At 48.6% G+C, this 15,389-nt stretch overlaps 6 non-coding genes and 1 pseudogene across 6 annotated transcripts; all 7 read right to left on the bottom strand.

Moving 5' to 3' along the window:
- Positions 1–193: 193 nt before the first annotated feature.
- LOC142264704 (U2 spliceosomal RNA) lies at positions 194–384 on the bottom strand. The gene has a single exon (XR_012731158.1). It is a non-coding gene; the product is annotated as a U2 spliceosomal RNA (small nuclear RNA).
- Positions 385–1,771: 1,387 nt separating this feature from the next.
- On the bottom strand, positions 1,772–1,962 carry LOC142264703 (U2 spliceosomal RNA). Its single transcript, XR_012731157.1, has one exon. It is a non-coding gene; the product is annotated as a U2 spliceosomal RNA (small nuclear RNA).
- A 1,387-nt stretch (positions 1,963–3,349) lies between these two features.
- On the bottom strand, positions 3,350–3,534 carry LOC142264690 (U2 spliceosomal RNA). The gene has a single exon (XR_012731149.1). It is a non-coding gene; the product is annotated as a U2 spliceosomal RNA (small nuclear RNA).
- Positions 3,535–5,126: 1,592 nt separating this feature from the next.
- On the bottom strand, positions 5,127–5,317 carry LOC142264702 (U2 spliceosomal RNA). The gene has a single exon (XR_012731156.1). It is a non-coding gene; the product is annotated as a U2 spliceosomal RNA (small nuclear RNA).
- A 1,387-nt stretch (positions 5,318–6,704) lies between these two features.
- On the bottom strand, positions 6,705–6,895 carry LOC142264699 (U2 spliceosomal RNA). Its single transcript, XR_012731154.1, has one exon. It is a non-coding gene; the product is annotated as a U2 spliceosomal RNA (small nuclear RNA).
- Positions 6,896–8,282: 1,387 nt separating this feature from the next.
- LOC142264698 (U2 spliceosomal RNA) lies at positions 8,283–8,473 on the bottom strand. The gene has a single exon (XR_012731153.1). It is a non-coding gene; the product is annotated as a U2 spliceosomal RNA (small nuclear RNA).
- A 1,387-nt stretch (positions 8,474–9,860) lies between these two features.
- On the bottom strand, positions 9,861–9,983 carry LOC142264692 (U2 spliceosomal RNA; annotated as a pseudogene).
- Between the last annotated feature and the right edge of the window lie 5,406 nt (positions 9,984–15,389).

Below are 15,389 nucleotides of genomic sequence, written 5' to 3'. Positions count from 1 at the left end.
GTGGTGATGAGTTTGCTATTTGGATGAATAAAGAAAGTCAAAAGTGTGAAAGATAAAAAACAAAAGGAGGAAGTGTGAAAAGTGAATGGGCCAAATTGAGGTGCATATGAAGACGTATGCTTTCTTCCAATTCATTAAATCGGGCTAATATGAATCAGGTGAATTGAGTTCTGCTTTTGGAAACTGGGTTAAGAAGGGGTGCACCGTTCCTGGAGGTACTGCAATACCAGGTCAATGCGTGGAGTGGACAGAGCAAGCTCTTTTTCCATCTCCCTGTTCTAAAAATCCATTTAATATATGGTCCCCAGATAGGGGACGTATCAGATATTAAACTGATAAGAACAGATACTACACTTGATCTTAGCCAAAAGGCCGAGAAGCGATAACCAGAATTGGTTTGGGCCTCGAGTGGCACCCTGGCCTATGCCGGACACATCTTAGGGAGAGAGAGCGAGAGGGAGACAAACCCACGCCTACACAAGACATTTTGTCACCCAAGCCAACCCTTGAAAAGGCTGCTTTGCAGAGCAAAAACAAGAAGAATGGTGCGTTTTGCAGCCGCCGCCCACTGCAATGAATCTGAATAACTCCTCCTTTAGGGCGCAAGCAACTCCCCTCCCCCTTGCAGTCTTTCCAATTCACGATACAAAAAGACGGACAGGACAGGTTGCCTGACTTTCCGTCACTGCCACCCTTTGCCATCCTTACCCGTAGAAAGCCCTTTCATCATCCCCAAACCCTAATCTTTTCCCTTTCCTTCCCAGCCCCCAAACCCTGCCCTCTGTACCTTTCTCACCACCCGCTTCCCTTCTCCTGTCATCCCCCTACCACCCGGGAAAAAAAGAGATTGCCCCCTCCTTCCACTAGCCCACCCTCCCACCCAAAGAACAACTTCTTCTGCGCAGCTTGTTTTCTAGGCAGCAGCGCTATTGTGATGTCATCGGGGGGCATTGTGACAAGCCGCCAGTGTTCCGTCTCTTCATGTTGTGCACAGTTCAAACGGAAAATACATCAACAGGCAGACTACAGAAAAGCTTACTATCAAAGGTTAGAGGGGGGCTTTCTCAGAGGGCTTTTTACAGTTTTTCTATTCCCAATTAGCCGTTTAAGTGTACTTATTGAAAGTAGTAATTCTTTCATAGGCCGCCCTTTCTTAGTATTTGACGTTCCTTATATTGCGGTATGAGGCTTCGCAGTAGGTTGCAAACATTCATCACCCATGACTGTCCCCAATTGAGCTCAGAAGCTCAATGTCTATCATGACCTCTCTTTTAGAATGTCCAAGAGCAAGCAAACTATTCCTCCAGGAGAGGGCGCCAACAGACTACTAAAGAGATCATCATTACTCAAAGAAAACCCCAAAAACCAATGCATGATAGGAATAAACAGGTAACTTTCTTTGGAGTGGAAGCGGAGAGATCGCACCAGATGCCAATTCTAGATCTTATCACACCTGTGGTCACTGCAGCAGCAGGTGAATCCACTTTGTCCAAAAGGGATCTATTCCATTCAATTGCAAATGATCTAGATAAGACAGAGAACTGCAGCACGGGGACATAGCCGAGTTGGTCAGGTTGAGTGGTGATGAGTTTGCTATTTGGATGAATAAAGAAAGTCAAAAGTGTGAAAGATAAAAAACAAAAGGAGGAAGTGTGAAAAGTGAATGGGCCAAATTGAGGTGCATATGAAGACGTATGCTTTCTTCCAATTCATTAAATCGGGCTAATATGAATCAGGTGAATTGAGTTCTGCTTTTGGAAACTGGGTTAAGAAGGGGTGCACCGTTCCTGGAGGTACTGCAATACCAGGTCAATGCGTGGAGTGGACAGAGCAAGCTCTTTTTCCATCTCCCTGTTCTAAAAATCCATTTAATATATGGTCCCCAGATAGGGGACGTATCAGATATTAAACTGATAAGAACAGATACTACACTTGATCTTAGCCAAAAGGCCGAGAAGCGATAACCAGAATTGGTTTGGGCCTCGAGTGGCACCCTGGCCTATGCCGGACACATCTTAGGGAGAGAGAGCGAGAGGGAGACAAACCCACGCCTACACAAGACATTTTGTCACCCAAGCCAACCCTTGAAAAGGCTGCTTTGCAGAGCAAAAACAAGAAGAATGGTGCGTTTTGCAGCCGCCGCCCACTGCAATGAATCTGAATAACTCCTCCTTTAGGGCGCAAGCAACTCCCCTCCCCCTTGCAGTCTTTCCAATTCACGATACAAAAAGACGGACAGGACAGGTTGCCTGACTTTCCGTCACTGCCACCCTTTGCCATCCTTACCCGTAGAAAGCCCTTTCATCATCCCCAAACCCTAATCTTTTCCCTTTCCTTCCCAGCCCCCAAACCCTGCCCTCTGTACCTTTCTCACCACCCGCTTCCCTTCTCCTGTCATCCCCCTACCACCCGGGAAAAAAAGAGATTGCCCCCTCCTTCCACTAGCCCACCCTCCCACCCAAAGAACAACTTCTTCTGCGCAGCTTGTTTTCTAGGCAGCAGCGCTATTGTGATGTCATCGGGGGGCATTGTGACAAGCCGCCAGTGTTCCGTCTCTTCATGTTGTGCACAGTTCAAACGGAAAATACATCAACAGGCAGACTACAGAAAAGCTTACTATCAAAGGTTAGAGGGGGGCTTTCTCAGAGGGCTTTTTACAGTTTTTCTATTCCCAATTAGCCGTTTAAGTGTACTTATTGAAAGTAGTAATTCTTTCATAGGCCGCCCTTTCTTAGTATTTGACGTTCCTTATATTGCGGTATGAGGCTTCGCAGTAGGTTGCAAACATTCATCACCCATGACTGTCCCCAATTGAGCTCAGAAGCTCAATGTCTATCATGACCTCTCTTTTAGAATGTCCAAGAGCAAGCAAACTATTCCTCCAGGAGAGGGCGCCAACAGACTACTAAAGAGATCATCATTACTCAAAGAAAACCCCAAAAACCAATGCATGATAGGAATAAACAGGTAACTTTCTTTGGAGTGGAAGCGGAGAGATCGCACCAGATGCCAATTCTAGATCTTATCACACCTGTGGTCACTGCAGCAGCAGGTGAATCCACTTTGTCCAAAAGGGATCTATTCCATTCAATTGCAAATGATCTAGATAAGACAGAGAACTGCAGCACGGGGACATAGCCGAGTTGGTCAGGTTGAGTGGTGATGAGTTTGCTATTTGGATGAATAAAGAAAGTCAAAAGTGTGAAAGATAAAAAACAAAAGGAGGAAGTGTGAAAAGTGAATGGGCCAAATTGAGGTGCATATGAAGACGTATGCTTTCTTCCAATTCATTAAATCGGGCTAATATGAATCAGGTGAATTGAGTTCTGCTTTTGGAAACTGGGTTAAGAAGGGGTGCACCGTTCCTGGAGGTACTGCAATACCAGGTCAATGCGTGGAGTGGACAGAGCAAGCTCTTTTTCCATCTCCCTGTTCTAAAAATCCATTTAATATATGGTCCCCAGATAGGGGACGTATCAGATATTAAACTGATAAGAACAGATGAGATTTCATCCGCAAATTTCAGAAAACGGTCATCGGCCACCACACAAAAGCGCAGTGCCGCAGGTGATCGCCTCCCGAGCCCAGGAACCACCAGCCAGAAGGGGACGTAAGCACCAAAAGGCGCAACAATCCCCAAGGCCGGCGGTTGTGCAAGCCCGGGCCCCTCCCAGCCAAGACCAAGGCAAACCCAATGAAGGGACTACACTTGATCTTAGCCAAAAGGCCGAGAAGCGATAACCAGAATTGGTTTGGGCCTCGAGTGGCACCCTGGCCTATGCCGGACACATCTTAGGGAGAGAGAGCGAGAGGGAGACAAACCCACGCCTACACAAGACATTTTGTCACCCAAGCCAACCCTTGAAAAGGCTGCTTTGCAGAGCAAAAACAAGAAGAATGGTGCGTTTTGCAGCCGCCGCCCACTGCAATGAATCTGAATAACTCCTCCTTTAGGGCGCAAGCAACTCCCCTCCCCCTTGCAGTCTTTCCAATTCACGATACAAAAAGACGGACAGGACAGGTTGCCTGACTTTCCGTCACTGCCACCCTTTGCCATCCTTACCCGTAGAAAGCCCTTTCATCATCCCCAAACCCTAATCTTTTCCCTTTCCTTCCCAGCCCCCAAACCCTGCCCTCTGTACCTTTCTCACCACCCGCTTCCCTTCTCCTGTCATCCCCCTACCACCCGGGAAAAAAAGAGATTGCCCCCTCCTTCCACTAGCCCACCCTCCCACCCAAAGAACAACTTCTTCTGCGCAGCTTGTTTTCTAGGCAGCAGCGCTATTGTGATGTCATCGGGGGGCATTGTGACAAGCCGCCAGTGTTCCGTCTCTTCATGTTGTGCACAGTTCAAACGGAAAATACATCAACAGGCAGACTACAGAAAAGCTTACTATCAAAGGTTAGAGGGGGGCTTTCTCAGAGGGCTTTTTACAGTTTTTCTATTCCCAATTAGCCGTTTAAGTGTACTTATTGAAAGTAGTAATTCTTTCATAGGCCGCCCTTTCTTAGTATTTGACGTTCCTTATATTGCGGTATGAGGCTTCGCAGTAGGTTGCAAACATTCATCACCCATGACTGTCCCCAATTGAGCTCAGAAGCTCAATGTCTATCATGACCTCTCTTTTAGAATGTCCAAGAGCAAGCAAACTATTCCTCCAGGAGAGGGCGCCAACAGACTACTAAAGAGATCATCATTACTCAAAGAAAACCCCAAAAACCAATGCATGATAGGAATAAACAGGTAACTTTCTTTGGAGTGGAAGCGGAGAGATCGCACCAGATGCCAATTCTAGATCTTATCACACCTGTGGTCACTGCAGCAGCAGGTGAATCCACTTTGTCCAAAAGGGATCTATTCCATTCAATTGCAAATGATCTAGATAAGACAGAGAACTGCAGCACGGGGACATAGCCGAGTTGGTCAGGTTGAGTGGTGATGAGTTTGCTATTTGGATGAATAAAGAAAGTCAAAAGTGTGAAAGATAAAAAACAAAAGGAGGAAGTGTGAAAAGTGAATGGGCCAAATTGAGGTGCATATGAAGACGTATGCTTTCTTCCAATTCATTAAATCGGGCTAATATGAATCAGGTGAATTGAGTTCTGCTTTTGGAAACTGGGTTAAGAAGGGGTGCACCGTTCCTGGAGGTACTGCAATACCAGGTCAATGCGTGGAGTGGACAGAGCAAGCTCTTTTTCCATCTCCCTGTTCTAAAAATCCATTTAATATATGGTCCCCAGATAGGGGACGTATCAGATATTAAACTGATAAGAACAGATACTACACTTGATCTTAGCCAAAAGGCCGAGAAGCGATAACCAGAATTGGTTTGGGCCTCGAGTGGCACCCTGGCCTATGCCGGACACATCTTAGGGAGAGAGAGCGAGAGGGAGACAAACCCACGCCTACACAAGACATTTTGTCACCCAAGCCAACCCTTGAAAAGGCTGCTTTGCAGAGCAAAAACAAGAAGAATGGTGCGTTTTGCAGCCGCCGCCCACTGCAATGAATCTGAATAACTCCTCCTTTAGGGCGCAAGCAACTCCCCTCCCCCTTGCAGTCTTTCCAATTCACGATACAAAAAGACGGACAGGACAGGTTGCCTGACTTTCCGTCACTGCCACCCTTTGCCATCCTTACCCGTAGAAAGCCCTTTCATCATCCCCAAACCCTAATCTTTTCCCTTTCCTTCCCAGCCCCCAAACCCTGCCCTCTGTACCTTTCTCACCACCCGCTTCCCTTCTCCTGTCATCCCCCTACCACCCGGGAAAAAAAGAGATTGCCCCCTCCTTCCACTAGCCCACCCTCCCACCCAAAGAACAACTTCTTCTGCGCAGCTTGTTTTCTAGGCAGCAGCGCTATTGTGATGTCATCGGGGGGCATTGTGACAAGCCGCCAGTGTTCCGTCTCTTCATGTTGTGCACAGTTCAAACGGAAAATACATCAACAGGCAGACTACAGAAAAGCTTACTATCAAAGGTTAGAGGGGGGCTTTCTCAGAGGGCTTTTTACAGTTTTTCTATTCCCAATTAGCCGTTTAAGTGTACTTATTGAAAGTAGTAATTCTTTCATAGGCCGCCCTTTCTTAGTATTTGACGTTCCTTATATTGCGGTATGAGGCTTCGCAGTAGGTTGCAAACATTCATCACCCATGACTGTCCCCAATTGAGCTCAGAAGCTCAATGTCTATCATGACCTCTCTTTTAGAATGTCCAAGAGCAAGCAAACTATTCCTCCAGGAGAGGGCGCCAACAGACTACTAAAGAGATCATCATTACTCAAAGAAAACCCCAAAAACCAATGCATGATAGGAATAAACAGGTAACTTTCTTTGGAGTGGAAGCGGAGAGATCGCACCAGATGCCAATTCTAGATCTTATCACACCTGTGGTCACTGCAGCAGCAGGTGAATCCACTTTGTCCAAAAGGGATCTATTCCATTCAATTGCAAATGATCTAGATAAGACAGAGAACTGCAGCACGGGGACATAGCCGAGTTGGTCAGGTTGAGTGGTGATGAGTTTGCTATTTGGATGAATAAAGAAAGTCAAAAGTGTGAAAGATAAAAAACAAAAGGAGGAAGTGTGAAAAGTGAATGGGCCAAATTGAGGTGCATATGAAGACGTATGCTTTCTTCCAATTCATTAAATCGGGCTAATATGAATCAGGTGAATTGAGTTCTGCTTTTGGAAACTGGGTTAAGAAGGGGTGCACCGTTCCTGGAGGTACTGCAATACCAGGTCAATGCGTGGAGTGGACAGAGCAAGCTCTTTTTCCATCTCCCTGTTCTAAAAATCCATTTAATATATGGTCCCCAGATAGGGGACGTATCAGATATTAAACTGATAAGAACAGATACTACACTTGATCTTAGCCAAAAGGCCGAGAAGCGATAACCAGAATTGGTTTGGGCCTCGAGTGGCACCCTGGCCTATGCCGGACACATCTTAGGGAGAGAGAGCGAGAGGGAGACAAACCCACGCCTACACAAGACATTTTGTCACCCAAGCCAACCCTTGAAAAGGCTGCTTTGCAGAGCAAAAACAAGAAGAATGGTGCGTTTTGCAGCCGCCGCCCACTGCAATGAATCTGAATAACTCCTCCTTTAGGGCGCAAGCAACTCCCCTCCCCCTTGCAGTCTTTCCAATTCACGATACAAAAAGACGGACAGGACAGGTTGCCTGACTTTCCGTCACTGCCACCCTTTGCCATCCTTACCCGTAGAAAGCCCTTTCATCATCCCCAAACCCTAATCTTTTCCCTTTCCTTCCCAGCCCCCAAACCCTGCCCTCTGTACCTTTCTCACCACCCGCTTCCCTTCTCCTGTCATCCCCCTACCACCCGGGAAAAAAAGAGATTGCCCCCTCCTTCCACTAGCCCACCCTCCCACCCAAAGAACAACTTCTTCTGCGCAGCTTGTTTTCTAGGCAGCAGCGCTATTGTGATGTCATCGGGGGGCATTGTGACAAGCCGCCAGTGTTCCGTCTCTTCATGTTGTGCACAGTTCAAACGGAAAATACATCAACAGGCAGACTACAGAAAAGCTTACTATCAAAGGTTAGAGGGGGGCTTTCTCAGAGGGCTTTTTACAGTTTTTCTATTCCCAATTAGCCGTTTAAGTGTACTTATTGAAAGTAGTAATTCTTTCATAGGCCGCCCTTTCTTAGTATTTGACGTTCCTTATATTGCGGTATGAGGCTTCGCAGTAGGTTGCAAACATTCATCACCCATGACTGTCCCCAATTGAGCTCAGAAGCTCAATGTCTATCATGACCTCTCTTTTAGAATGTCCAAGAGCAAGCAAACTATTCCTCCAGGAGAGGGCGCCAACAGACTACTAAAGAGATCATCATTACTCAAAGAAAACCCCAAAAACCAATGCATGATAGGAATAAACAGGTAACTTTCTTTGGAGTGGAAGCGGAGAGATCGCACCAGATGCCAATTCTAGATCTTATCACACCTGTGGTCACTGCAGCAGCAGGTGAATCCACTTTGTCCAAAAGGGATCTATTCCATTCAATTGCAAATGATCTAGATAAGACAGAGAACTGCAGCACGGGGACATAGCCGAGTTGGTCAGGTTGAGTGGTGATGAGTTTGCTATTTGGATGAATAAAGAAAGTCAAAAGTGTGAAAGATAAAAAACAAAAGGAGGAAGTGTGAAAAGTGAATGGGCCAAATTGAGGTGCATATGAAGACGTATGCTTTCTTCCAATTCATTAAATCGGGCTAATATGAATCAGGTGAATTGAGTTCTGCTTTTGGAAACTGGGTTAAGAAGGGGTGCACCGTTCCTGGAGGTACTGCAATACCAGGTCAATGCGTGGAGTGGACAGAGCAAGCTCTTTTTCCATCTCCCTGTTCTAAAAATCCATTTAATATATGGTCCCCAGATAGGGGACGTATCAGATATTAAACTGATAAGAACAGATACTACACTTGATCTTAGCCAAAAGGCCGAGAAGCGATAACCAGAATTGGTTTGGGCCTCGAGTGGCACCCTGGCCTATGCCGGACACATCTTAGGGAGAGAGAGCGAGAGGGAGACAAACCCACGCCTACACAAGACATTTTGTCACCCAAGCCAACCCTTGAAAAGGCTGCTTTGCAGAGCAAAAACAAGAAGAATGGTGCGTTTTGCAGCCGCCGCCCACTGCAATGAATCTGAATAACTCCTCCTTTAGGGCGCAAGCAACTCCCCTCCCCCTTGCAGTCTTTCCAATTCACGATACAAAAAGACGGACAGGACAGGTTGCCTGACTTTCCGTCACTGCCACCCTTTGCCATCCTTACCCGTAGAAAGCCCTTTCATCATCCCCAAACCCTAATCTTTTCCCTTTCCTTCCCAGCCCCCAAACCCTGCCCTCTGTACCTTTCTCACCACCCGCTTCCCTTCTCCTGTCATCCCCCTACCACCCGGGAAAAAAAGAGATTGCCCCCTCCTTCCACTAGCCCACCCTCCCACCCAAAGAACAACTTCTTCTGCGCAGCTTGTTTTCTAGGCAGCAGCGCTATTGTGATGTCATCGGGGGGCATTGTGACAAGCCGCCAGTGTTCCGTCTCTTCATGTTGTGCACAGTTCAAACGGAAAATACATCAACAGGCAGACTACAGAAAAGCTTACTATCAAAGGTTAGAGGGGGGCTTTCTCAGAGGGCTTTTTACAGTTTTTCTATTCCCAATTAGCCGTTTAAGTGTACTTATTGAAAGTAGTAATTCTTTCATAGGCCGCCCTTTCTTAGTATTTGACGTTCCTTATATTGCGGTATGAGGCTTCGCAGTAGGTTGCAAACATTCATCACCCATGACTGTCCCCAATTGAGCTCAGAAGCTCAATGTCTATCATGACCTCTCTTTTAGAATGTCCAAGAGCAAGCAAACTATTCCTCCAGGAGAGGGCGCCAACAGACTACTAAAGAGATCATCATTACTCAAAGAAAACCCCAAAAACCAATGCATGATAGGAATAAACAGGTAACTTTCTTTGGAGTGGAAGCGGAGAGATCGCACCAGATGCCAATTCTAGATCTTATCACACCTGTGGTCACTGCAGCAGCAGGTGAATCCACTTTGTCCAAAAGGGATCTATTCCATTCAATTGCAAATGATCTAGATAAGACAGAGAACTGCAGCACGGGGACATAGCCGAGTTGGTCAGGTTGAGTGGTGATGAGTTTGCTATTTGGATGAATAAAGAAAGTCAAAAGTGTGAAAGATAAAAAACAAAAGGAGGAAGTGTGAAAAGTGAATGGGCCAAATTGAGGTGCATATGAAGACGTATGCTTTCTTCCAATTCATTAAATCGGGCTAATATGAATCAGGTGAATTGAGTTCTGCTTTTGGAAACTGGGTTAAGAAGGGGTGCACCGTTCCTGGAGGTACTGCAATACCAGGTCAATGCGTGGAGTGGACAGAGCAAGCTCTTTTTCCATCTCCCTGTTCTAAAAATCCATTTAATATATGGTCCCCAGATAGGGGTGACTCGCCCACCCCAGGGCTATGGGACACTCGGTGCCGGGCCGGACTAGTCCGGTGGTAGTCAGTGGTGGCTGGGCCCGGCTCCGTGGCCCTGGTGGGTGTCAGTTGAATATGTGGCTGATGAGTTGAAGTTAATGTTCGTGACGCCACCTGTGGTATGCGGCTATTAAGCCGCCGCTGCTATGGGAGAACTCCGGGGTGATGTTATGGCAGCTATGATGTTACTGCTCCCCACAGGTGGAGCGATGCCCCGGGATACAGTTGGTGCCCGTGAAAGTCTATGGTGTTGTGTGGCTAACACGGTGCAGGGCCGACAGGCGAGGAAAGAACCAGGCACAAACAACAGTCTCTTTACCTTCTCCTCTTTTACTCTGGGAACAGTCCAGTCCTGGGAGACCGTTACAGGTGGTGATGGGGATCCGGTCGGCCTGGAAGTACTTGGGATGATCTTTCTGGCCAGCTGAGTATGAGGCCTACTCCTGTACTTTGCTTTGTGATGATAGGACCCTGCTTCTCTGAATCCAGCAATGGCCCTCTTTGCTGCTGGGACCGATGGCACGTCCCTTCTTTCTGTAGGTGGCTGCGCAGACCCTCTCTCTGGTGCTTCTCCGCTGGAGTCCACACCGGGCCCTGATGCTGCAGCTGTACCTTGGATGTTTCTGGGCCAGGGGCTTGCAGCTCTCCTGCCCTTCGGACTCGGCTACCAGGGACGGATTTTATACCCTGGCAACCACAGACTCCGATGTCTGAGTCTCTCTGCTGCCTCTCAGCTATTCCTGCTTCTCTGGGCCAAGCTGCTCCTGCTCTAGGCCCCAGATTCACAGGACAGCTCACTCTGCGTCTGTTCACTTTCACTACTCCCTTCAGACTGACTCCACTTCCTCCCTCTGGTCAGGTAGAGGAAGGCTCCCTGGAATTCCAGGTTCAGAGCTCCCCCTGCTGGCCGGAGGGAGAACTGTGTTGGGTGTTAAACCTGCTGGCCAATGGATCTCCCAATTACCTCCAGGCTCAGCATTAACCCTTTGAGAGGGCAATGCTGTTGTGGCGACCAGGTCCTAGGGCGCCACACTCCCCCTTAGTTAAATTCAGTACTCCCGGACTGTGGAAACAAAACATAACATGTCATACATTTCATCCCAATATGGGAGGCACATTCTCTTTAACGTTACAAATTCAAACAGTACTATAAGAGTCCAGTGTGGCTCCCTGCCGGGTGTCCATTACACTGCTCCATGGGGGACCCGCCGCGATAAAACCCCCAACGTAGGCTCTGGGCGTGCGTCAGAGCATTGATGACCCCACTCTATGCACGCCGGACGGGTTTTTCTTCAGGGGTGTTGAGCACACTGGTGCTAACTATAAACAATTTAGGTGTTGACCACCCATAGTCCAGTGGCCCAATTGTCCAATTTCGCAATCACAAAAAAAAACATTTTGTACACGACATTACAGACTTTTCACATAACTATTTACATTCTAATAAATACTCTTTCTTTATATAGTTGATTCCCTATACCTTAGAGGGGGTTGTCCCCGAGTGCTGCGTTGAGACCTGCGTAGCTCTGGTGTTTGTCCCTGACTACTTAGTGTGTCTCCTATCTCAGCACTACCGGTAGGCCTAACCCCAATAGGTATGCATGATGATTGCCTATGTGGTCTAGGAGTCGCCAAGGGTATGACAGGTTCACCACTGACAGGGGGTTGATCCTCCTGTTCCACTGCTGGCGTGTCACCGCGTGTCGGGGCGGACGGTTCTTTGGGTGGATCCGGAACCTGTTCTGTTTCTGGCTCGACCAACTGTGGGAACGTCAGGACCGGTACCACTACGGCACCATTTATGCGGGTCCAAGTCTTGGGGAATTTGCCGAGGATCGTTTGTATCATCTCTTCCCCTTCTTCTCGAACTTCCTCCACTTCCCTTTGAACTTTGCACCGCTCAGGGCACGTCTTCAGGCGGTCTCTGGATATTGCTTGACAAGTCTTGCCTTCGTCCTTGCTTATGAGGCACACCTTACTGTTGTCAAAGTTGGAGGGGATAATGGTGTAGGGCTCGTTCTCCCACTGATCATCCAATTTATGCGTCCTCCGCTTCTTCTTGAGGACTTGTTCTCCAGGTGCTAAGGGAGTTGCTGGGGCCGTTTGATTGTACTGCTGCTCTTGTCTTGTTCTGGCTTGAGACAGGCTCCTCTCTACGCATTCCTGGACCTTACGGTACTGCTGCTGCCGTTCTGTATCCCAATCCTCTATTTCTTGAACCGCCTCAGGCGACACAGTCCCCATCTCAAAGTCTACAGGCAACCTGCCAGGTCTGGCTCGCATCAGGTAAGCGGGGCTGCAGTTGGTCGAATTTACTGGGATATGGTTGTACAGGTCGACCAGATCTGGCAGCTTCTCTGGCCATTGGTTCCTTTCTTCCAGAGGTAGAGTCTTCAGCATATCAATAACCACATGGTTCATTTTCTCGCACAGTCCATTGGTTTGGGGGTGGTACGGTGTTGTTCTGATTTTCTTACAACCGTACATGTTACAAAACTCTTGGAACACCTCCGCCTCGAACGCAGGGCCTTGATCGGTCAGTACCCTTTCCGGATAACCGTGAGGCCGGCAAAAGGATGCCTGGAACGCTTTAGCTGCTGTTCTGGCTGTCTGGTCCTTCACAGGCACTACTACCAGGAAACGAGAGTAATGGTCCACAATTGTGAGGGCGTACACATAGCCTGACCGGCTTGGTGTTAACTTCACGTGGTCCAGGGCCACCAACTCCAGGGGCTGCTTCGTAACAATTGGCTGTAGGGGAGACCTTTGGCTGGCATCATCCTTCCGCCTCAGGTTACACGGGCCACAGTCTCGGCACCACTTCTCGATCACCTTTCTCATGTGCACCCAATAGAACCGATCACGGAGTAGGGCCTCCAACTTCTTCCACCCAAAGTGGCCTGCGTTATCATGATAAGCTGCTAGGACCATTGGAGCATCCCTCTGCGGAACCACGATCTGCCAGACAAGTTCATTTGTTCGCCAGTTGACGTGTCTCTTGCAGAGCTTGCCTTGGTAGGTGAACAGTCGTCCCCTCTCTTTCCACAACTGCTGGGCTTCTTCTGGAGCATCTGGACCAAGATGAGTCTCAGCTTGTGCTAGCTTTTCTTTGACCAATCGCACCGCCGGGTCACCGTTCTGTGTCTCTTCCCAATTATGGTGGAGTAATGGGTTAACCGGGACCTCGTGTTGGCTCGAGCGCTTCACTCCCACAGCATGCTCACACTGGGAAACGCCCTGATGATGGAAAGCCGGTAACTCTATCTCTTCGAGTTCATCCAGGTCTTCTCCAGATTCGGGTAAGTGAGGCATTCTGGACAGCGCATCAGCATTGTTATTCTTCTTGCCAGCCCGGTACTTGATGGTAAAGTCAAAATTAGACAGCCGGGCCATCCATCGCTGTTCCAACGCCCCTAACTTGGCTGTTGCCAGGTGTGTCAACGGATTGTTGTCCGTGAAGATGGTGAACTTGGCCGACGCCAGATAGTGTTTGAAGCGTTCAGTCACTGCCCAAACAATAGCGAGGAACTCCAGCTTGAAGGAACTGTAATTTTCTGGATTCCTTTCTGTGGGCCGAAGCTTCCTACTGGCGTACGCTATCACCTTCTCCCTGCCTCCCTGCACCTGGGACAAAACGGCTCCCAGGCCCACGTTGCTGGCGTCTGTATACAGTACAAACGGCTGGCTGTAGTCAGGGTAGGCCAGAATTTCTTCTCCCGTGAGAGCCCCTTTCAGCTGGACAAAGGAGGTTTCTAGTTGGCTGCTCCATTCAAATGGAGGGCTCTGCTTCTTAGCCTGCTTTGGTTGGCCCACCAGGAGATCTTGAAGGGGCGCTGCTATCTTGGTGAAACCATCAATGAACCTTCGGTAGTAGCCCACCAGCCCAAGGAACTGCCGCACCTCCTTTACCGTGGTGGGTCTTGGCCAGTCCTTGATTACGGTGACTTTCTCCGGATCAGGTGCCACACCTTCTGCGCTGACCACATGACCCAGGTACTGTACCTTTGGCTTCAAGAGGTGACACTTGGACGGCTTGATCTTCAGGCCATATTTTGACAAAGACTCGAACACTTCTGCTAAGTGCTTCAGGTGGTCTTCATAAGTCTTGGAGTAGACTATGACGTCATCCAGGTACAACAGCACGGTTTCGAAGTTGTGGTGGCCCAAGCAGCACTCCATCAACCGTTGGAATGTCCCTGGGGCGTTGCAGAGCCCGAATGGCATGCAGTTGAACTCGCAGAGGCCCATCGGCGTCGTGAATGCAGTCTTCTCCTTGTCCGCCTCTGCCACGGGAACCTGCCAATACCCACTGGTGAGATCCAAGGTGGAGAAATAGTTAGCTGACTTTAAAGCTGTTAGTGACTCCTCTATTCTGGGTAGGGGATAAGCATCTTTATGTGTAATGCGGTTAATTTGCCTGTAATCTACACACATTCTCATTGTACCATCCTTTTTCTTTACGAGCACTAGTGGAGCTGCCCAGGGGCTACAACTATCTCTGATAACCCCAGCCTCCTTCATTTCCCGTAACATTTCTTTGGCACGCTGATACTGTGCGGGGGGTACAGGGCGGTATCTCTCTTTAACGGGGGGATGATCACCCGTGGGGATTTGATGTTTAACCCCTTTCACCTGCCCAAAATCTAGGGGGTGTTTGCTGAAGACCCGCTCGTACTCCTGTACCACCCGGTAAACCCCATTCTTTTGGTGTGAGGGGGTGGAGTCGGTGCCCACATGTAAGTTTTGGCACCAGTCTTCCAGCTGCCCCTTGGAGCCCTTGTCTTCCGCCTGGTCGGACGGGATCAAGGGTTCCACTGCTTTGATGGTGTTGTTGCCGACAGTGTACAGTTTTGCTACAGTGGCGTACCGGGGCAATTTGGCTTCCTCCTCCCCACAATTCAGGACACGGATGGGCACTCTCCCCTTGCGGACGTCTGCTACCCCTCTGGCTATCAGGACTCCAGGCCTACTGTCTGAATACACCGGTTCTACCAAGGCATGGTAATCCTGACCCTTGAGGCCTATTGCTGCCCGACACCATATCAACATTTCACTTCTTGGGGGTATTGCAATGGGTAGGGGGTCACTTACCCTCACACTGCCAATTTCTCCTCCGGCCAGCTCCACCTGCTGCCTCCTCATCAGGGCTCTGATCTCCCTCTGTAGGGCACGCTGCTGCCCGGAGCTGGCAGTTTCAGACGCCTGCTGCAACAAAATTATCACTTCGGCAATACAATTTTCTATCACATTTGTACCAATGGTTACCAGCGGGTCAGATTCTTTGCGATCAATATCTACAATTATCATCCCCTGACATGGCAATTCCACCCGCCCCACTTTAATGGTTACTTCTTTATACCCAATTTGAGGT

The sequence above is a fragment of the Anomaloglossus baeobatrachus genome, unplaced genomic scaffold (genome assembly GCF_048569485.1).
Source record: "Anomaloglossus baeobatrachus isolate aAnoBae1 unplaced genomic scaffold, aAnoBae1.hap1 Scaffold_2681, whole genome shotgun sequence".
Classification (NCBI taxonomy): Eukaryota; Metazoa; Chordata; class Amphibia; order Anura; family Aromobatidae; genus Anomaloglossus; species Anomaloglossus baeobatrachus.
This window is presented reverse-complemented; position numbering and strand designations above follow the sequence as displayed.